The sequence below is a fragment of the Myotis daubentonii genome, chromosome 8, assembly GCF_963259705.1.
Source record: "Myotis daubentonii chromosome 8, mMyoDau2.1, whole genome shotgun sequence".
Lineage (NCBI taxonomy): Eukaryota > Metazoa > Chordata > Mammalia > Chiroptera > Vespertilionidae > Myotis > Myotis daubentonii.
Genome location: NC_081847.1, coordinates 54,057,189 through 54,063,558, shown reverse-complemented (window position 1 = coordinate 54,063,558; position 6,370 = coordinate 54,057,189). Strand labels below are relative to the sequence as shown.

Here is a 6,370-nt window from a genome sequence, read left to right as displayed (position 1 = left end):
CTGAGGAACCAAGTGCCTGCAGTGGCAGGGGAAGCTCTTGAGGATGGGCAGAGAGGTCAGGAGGCTGGGTGTTGCGTGGGGCAATCCTGAAGCAGCCCAGCTGGCTCAGGTGGCTGAGGTGGGACCAGAACAGGTCTGAGCCCTTGGCCTCTCTGCATCGGGCACCCAGTTTCCCTCTTGTCCTTAGCAACAGAACTGCGTTCTCTCACAGTCTGGAGCAAGAACTCTGTAACCAAGGTGTGGTCACTACATGTCTCTTGTTGTGTGTGTGTGTGTGTGGGGGGGGGGGGGTCCTTCCTGCCTCCTCCAGCTCCTGGTGGCCCAGGCCTTCCTCGGCTTGTTGCCTCCCTCCAACGCCTGCCTCCCTGTGCACGTGGCTTCTCCTCTGCCCTCCTCTTATGAGGACACCAGTGAGAGTGGTTGAGGGCCACCCTGATGTCCTCTCCTCTCACCAATCTTTTGAGAAAGGCTCAGATTAAATATTTATATTATCGCAGACCTGTTTCTATTGGAATCAGCAGCATCTGAACATGGTGATGGGTCCCGGGTGTGTGAAGGCGCTTTGGGCACACAGCCCGGGAACACACTGGAAGAGGCCTCGGCAGGCCCTGTACCCCTGGCCTGTACAGGGGCTTGCTGAGTCCTGCCCAGCCCCCCCCCCTCCCCCAAAGGCCCTGAGTCAGTCCACTGTGTGGTCTCTGGGCTCCTGGGAAGTGTCAGATTCATTCCCTGACCTGGAACATAAGTCGGAAGGGATGCCAGGGCCTCATTGAAGGGTCTTTCTCTCTCTCACTCCCACTTTTCCACCATCTGGAGGAGGCTGAGGATCCAGGGAAAGGTCCTCTGAATACACCAAATCTGTGTGTCCCTCCAGGTGGCTAATGTCCAAACAGCAGGCTTCCTTGGGACCATGAGGAGGAGGGACCACAAGCCAACACATGCATGCAGCCTGCGGGACCCACATCTCCTGGGCACTTTCTGGTTGTTTCCTGGCACATTACACCTGCCCCCTGGAGGGAACCCCGTGCCCTCCAGCCCAGACCTGCCTGTGGTTGAAGGTCCTTGCAGAGCTAATCCCCTGGTGTCCCCAAGGGCCAGACTCTTCAGACCCCGAGCACTGAAGACCTGGCACTGGACCCTGATGGGCAATGGATTGGGACCAGCTGCCCTCACTCTGGGCCTGGGTCGCCCGCTGTGAGGTGCAGTGAGGAGGTGCTCTTTGGAGTGTCAAGGCTGAGGCACAGCAGGTCAGCGGGGCGCACGCCGGCCCCGCCCTCCCAGGCTGACCTGCCCGGGTCCTCGCGGGTCCCGGGCTCCGTGTGGCCCCGTCACCCGAGGTCGTCCCCTGGGCCCTCCTGTCTCCCTGGGCGCCCGCCCGCGGGGCGGGAGGTGGGGCTCCGGGGTGTTTACCTGGCAGGAGGAAGCCCAGGAGGGAGGCGGGAGGGGCGGGGTGCGCGCGGCCTCGGAGCTGCGCCGTCAGTCTCCGCCGTGCGCCGCTGAGGACGAGCCTCCGGCCCTGGCGGCCCGCGTCCCCGACCCGGAAGGCGGCGCCAAAGGCCCCGGGACCCCGCGCTTGGGGCCCGGGCAGCGGGGAGGCGGCCTGGAGCCCGCGGAGCCCTCGGCCTGGGAGCGGCGAGCGCAGCGAGGTGGGTGACCTCCTGGGGGAGGCGGCGCTTTGTCTCCGCGCTCCGGTAGCGGGCGCGGACGCCCGGCGGGGCCCAGAGCCGGCGCGGGGCGGGAGGAGGCCCAGGGTGGGGGGAGGCCCAGGGTGGGGGCTCTTTGCTCTGGACTAGGGTCCCTTCCGGGCCGCGTGCGGGGGCCCCGTGGCGGCCGCGCAGATGGCAGGGCAGGTGGCGGCCCGCGGGCTCCCTGCGCTGGACGGGCGCGGGTGTTGAGCGGGTCTGGGTTTCCGGCGGGTTTCCGGGTGGTCTCCGGCCCCGCTCCCGGTCGGGGTCGCGGGGGAGCGCTCGGCTGCGGGTGGCGGTGTAGGGGTGGGAGGTGACCAAGGCCGGAGTGGCCCCCCTGGGCGGCGCGGAGACGGTTCATTGAGGAGCTGAGAGGAGGGCTGGGGTCCTTAGGAGCTTAAAGTGCCTCCTAGTTCCTCACCTGGAGCCGAGCGGACCACCCTTCCCCCGCACCCCTAGGGGAACCCTAGCTTCCCTTTGTGCTCCGAGGTGGGGACAAGCGACTGGCCCAGCTTCCGCCTTTGCTGGGCTGATCCAGCCCGCCGCGCTGCTTGCAGCCACCTGCGCCCACCTGCGCCCACTTGCTGGAGCTGGCCCTCCTGGGCGGGAAGCCTCCCTGAGCCCCACAGGCCAGGAGGGGCGCCCCGAGGGTGGTGTGCCTGCAGTCATCCCCGAGCCCAGGTGGCTCTAGGTGGTGGGATGCTGGGGGCAGCGCCTAGTGTCCCTGAGGGTCTACTTTCTTCGGCTTCCGAGGGAGCGGTGGGGTTGGTGAAAAGGGTTCGGTTTCTTTGGAGATCTTGGTAGGACGCTGGCAGGAAATGGGTGCGCTCCGGTTCCTGGTTCTCTGTTTCGCAGTTGCAAGACATGAGAATCAACACCATGTGTTCCCTTGATCTCAGCACCCACGGAAGTCACTGGCACAGCTGGGGGGGGGGGGGGGGAGGAGGCAGGGGGCTGTACTGGCAGCCGACACCCACACTGTGTTTCAAAAGAAGGGAACTTTATGGGTCCCTCTATTTAAAACCTGTGGTTTGGGGAGAAGATTATAGGCTGCCAAAGTCAGGAAGACTTGTACAGAACAGTAGCCCAAAGGCCAGGGCCACCTTAATCCGCTCAGTCCTGCACCCAGGCTCTCTGGCAGCCACCTGGGAGCGACTGGGCCCAGGTATGCAGAGCTGGGGAGCTGGCAAGGGGCAGCTCTTCCCCAAGGATGGGCCGAAGGACCCAGGAGGAGGCCGCAGCCTAATAGCTGTGTTTCTACCAGCCAAGGAACAGTGCCCATCAGTAGTTTTATTTTAAGTGTGGCAAACAAAAACCTGCAGGGAGAGACTCCAGCTAAAAAGTATTGTAAAATGTGGTTAACAGTAACAGTAAGCTATTTGGCTCAAATCCACTTAGAAAATCTTTCTAAAGCATCACCTTTCTGCCCAAAAGTGAGGACGGGTAAGGCAAGTTTCCTGTTCTGTGATTTGGCTTGTAATGCCCCGTCGTGGTTTTGAACGTCGGGGGGGTCCATGAGGACAAGGAGCTGGAAAACCTGTCTGGTACATGCCCTGTTTCTGTCTGGATTTTTAACTATTCCTCGAAGGTTATTTCGTTTGCTTTTTCCTTTCTCTCTAGATTCTTTAAAAATCTGACAAAGTTAGCAACTGTCTGGCTGCCTTTCTACCCAGATATCCAGGCAGCACTTACTGCCCAGGCTCCTCTGAGAGCCGCAGACCACCTCCTCACAGTCATGACTGCCCTGGGATGCTCTCCTCTGATATAGTGACTCTCCTACAGCCTGGTTTCTGCTGATGAGTAAACCAAGGCACAGAGACACCAGGGCACCGGGGCTCAGGTCCAGGAGTCCGTCACCAGCCTGGGTTGACGCCCTGCGCAGGCGTGGTGAATAGGACAGCTCGGGAACCTCACAGAGCTGGCTTCCTCTTCTCCTTCTTAAAATTCCACCATGAGTGAGTAACCACGCCCAAAACCATGCTTCCTCTTCAGGGTGATATGACTGTAATGGTGCTGCACATGTCTTTGTTAGTCATCCTCTCCTTGTCTTCCTCAGTTGTCATTCCTGAGGGAAGAAAGTAATCGGATGACTTCGTGTAATTTCTGTTAAGTAGTCATCCAGCAGTAAGATAAGATGCTTCTGTGGGTCCAAAAGAGACCCTGAAGGAAGCTGAAACCAGCTGGGTTTGGGGGCTTGGAGATGGTTTTACACCACAGAGAAGGCACCAGGATGCCCTGTGCTCCAGCCACGCAGAGAGCCCACAACAGCTGGTCCTTCCTCCGGAGCAGACTCCCAATCTCCGCCCGAGTGTGTAGTGGGCCAGCTGGACCAGAGACACAGAGCCAGGAGGAGATGCATAGCAGTGACTTATTGCAAGAACCAGGCTGGGGAGGTAACCAGAAGGGATGGAGGCTGGAGCTCTCAGCGTGCGCCGAAGCTGCCTCTGCAGAATCGCCCTCACGCTCCAGCCAGGTAACTCATATTCTGAAGCCATTAGGAATGTCCCAGGCTCAGTCATTGTTAAAAATTCAAAAATGTGGATCTGTATGTTATTTTACCCTGGATTCTGTGACCACCACCAAGTAGGTGTGAGGCTCTATTATAAAAACTAGATAATCAGAGGACGGGGACGAACAGACGTGGGTGGGGTCTCTGAGATATATAAAAAATTCTAAAACTCGGTAACATGAAACAAGCCACGCAATGGAAAAAGATGTGAGAGGACAGGCTGGCCTGGAGGAGAAAACCCAAACAGGCTAATAAAATATGAGGCGTTTTATCTACATGTTATCAGGGAATTGAAAATCACTAAATGGGAAAATTTTTCATATCCATTGTCCTGGTAAACAATGTTGAATTCTGACTCACATTGTTATGAGTAGGAGGGTAAAAAAGAACAGACACTTTAGAGAAGGATCTGGAAAAGTTGGAGATGGATGTGTCCTATGGCCAGAAAAGATGGTTACCCCCTATGACCCTGGGGTCTCATTGTGGAGAATCTGGTCTCTATGTGTGACATACATACACAGGCTGCTCATGGAAGCCTTTTCTAAAAACTTCTTATTTTGAGATAATTGTAAGAAATCATACAGAGAGATCCATATACCTTTCATAACATCATGCAAAACCATAGAACAATATCCCAATCAGGAAATGAACACTGATACAATCTGTCAACCGTACTGAGGTCTCAGGTTTCACCAGCGTGCATGCCGGTGTGTGTGTGCGTGTGTGCTCGAAGTTCTGTGTAATTTTATCACATGTGGAATTGTGTGACCATCCACAGTCACATATGACAGTTTCATCACAGGGTCCCTCACGCGGTCCTTTCAAACCACAGCCATCTTCCCTCTTCTCCATCCCTGAGCCCTTGGCGTGCACTGCTCTGTTCCCCGTTTTCCATAATTTCATCATTTCAAGAATTCTATCCAAGCGAAACCTTTTCAGATTGGCTTGTTTTCATTAAACACAATTCTCTTGAGTGTATCTATAGCTCATTCATTTTCATTGCTGAATAGTATTCCCTGGTACAAATGGACCACCACCCACACCATTCATGGGTGCATCATTGCTCATAGAACCCCTTACTATTCTTCTAACAGCCACAGGGTCTATAATGGGAGCCTCTGTTTCATTCTAGATAGAGGTGATTTTTGTGTCTTCTTTTTTGTGTCAGTTCTGCTGGAAAATGATCAATTTTATTGATTTCTTTCTCTAAGAACTAGCTTTTTATTTAATTGATTTTTCTCTGTTTTCATTTTCATTGGTTTCTATGCTTATCTTCATTATTTCTTTCTTTCTACTGTCTTGGGGTATATTTAACTCTTCTTCCGTAGTTTCTTAAGTTAGAACTTAGATTATCAATTTGAGACTTTTTCTCTTTTCTGATATAATCATTTAGTGCTATAAATTTCCCTCTCAGCACTCCCTTAGCTATGCCTACATATTTTAATGAATAAAGATTTTGATACTAAAAAAGAGAGAGAAACAGACAAATGGCCCATGAGTAGGGTTATGGATATATACTATGACTAGTCATAGGAGTTAAACTAAATTACCTAGAACTTTAGGTATCCACATAGTTAAAGTTCAAAGTAACAATGTTGAATGGGAAACATCACATTGCTAATGAATAAATATGGTATGTTTATTTCTTGGAAAAAATATACATCTTCCTATATAATAAAAGGCTAATATGCAAATTGTCCCCTCCACCAGGAGTTCAACCAGGGGGTGGCCAGCCCCACCCTAATCAGCCTCCTCACCCTGATCAGGGGTGGGGCCGGCTGGCCAACTGCTTGGGCCCCTCCCCAAAGCCAGCCCCACCCCCAATTGACCCCACCCATGCATGAATTCGTGCACTGGGCCTCTGGTATATATATAAAAGGCTAATATGTTAATTGTCCCTCCAACCATTCGACCAGTTACTTTGATGTGCACTGACCACCAGGGGGCAGACACTCAAACTGGTAGGTTAGCTTGCTGCTGAGGTTTGGCTGATTGGGACTGGGCGAGATGGGCTGGACATGCCCTGGAGCCCTCTCGTGGTCATTCCCCAGCCCCGATCATGCACCAGTGGGGTCCCTCAGCCTGGCCTGTGCCCTCTCACAATCCGGGACCCCTTGGGGGATGTTGGAGAGCCAATTTTGGCCCAATCCCCGCAGGCCAGGCCGAGGGACCCCAT

At 54.5% G+C, this 6,370-nt stretch overlaps 1 protein-coding gene across 5 annotated transcripts in view; it reads left to right on the top strand.

Moving 5' to 3' along the window:
* The first annotated feature begins 1,296 nt into the window (after positions 1-1,296).
* Positions 1,297-6,370, top strand: part of MBP (myelin basic protein) — a 75,520-nt gene continuing 70,446 nt past the window's right edge. The window contains exon 1 of one of the 5 annotated variants that reach the window (XM_059706399.1): positions 1,297-1,646. The gene's annotated coding sequence lies outside the window, so the exon portion shown is untranslated. The remainder of the gene's footprint in view (positions 1,647-6,370) is intronic. The other 4 variants (XM_059706396.1, XM_059706395.1, XM_059706398.1 and 1 more) reach the window with 4 other exon arrangements.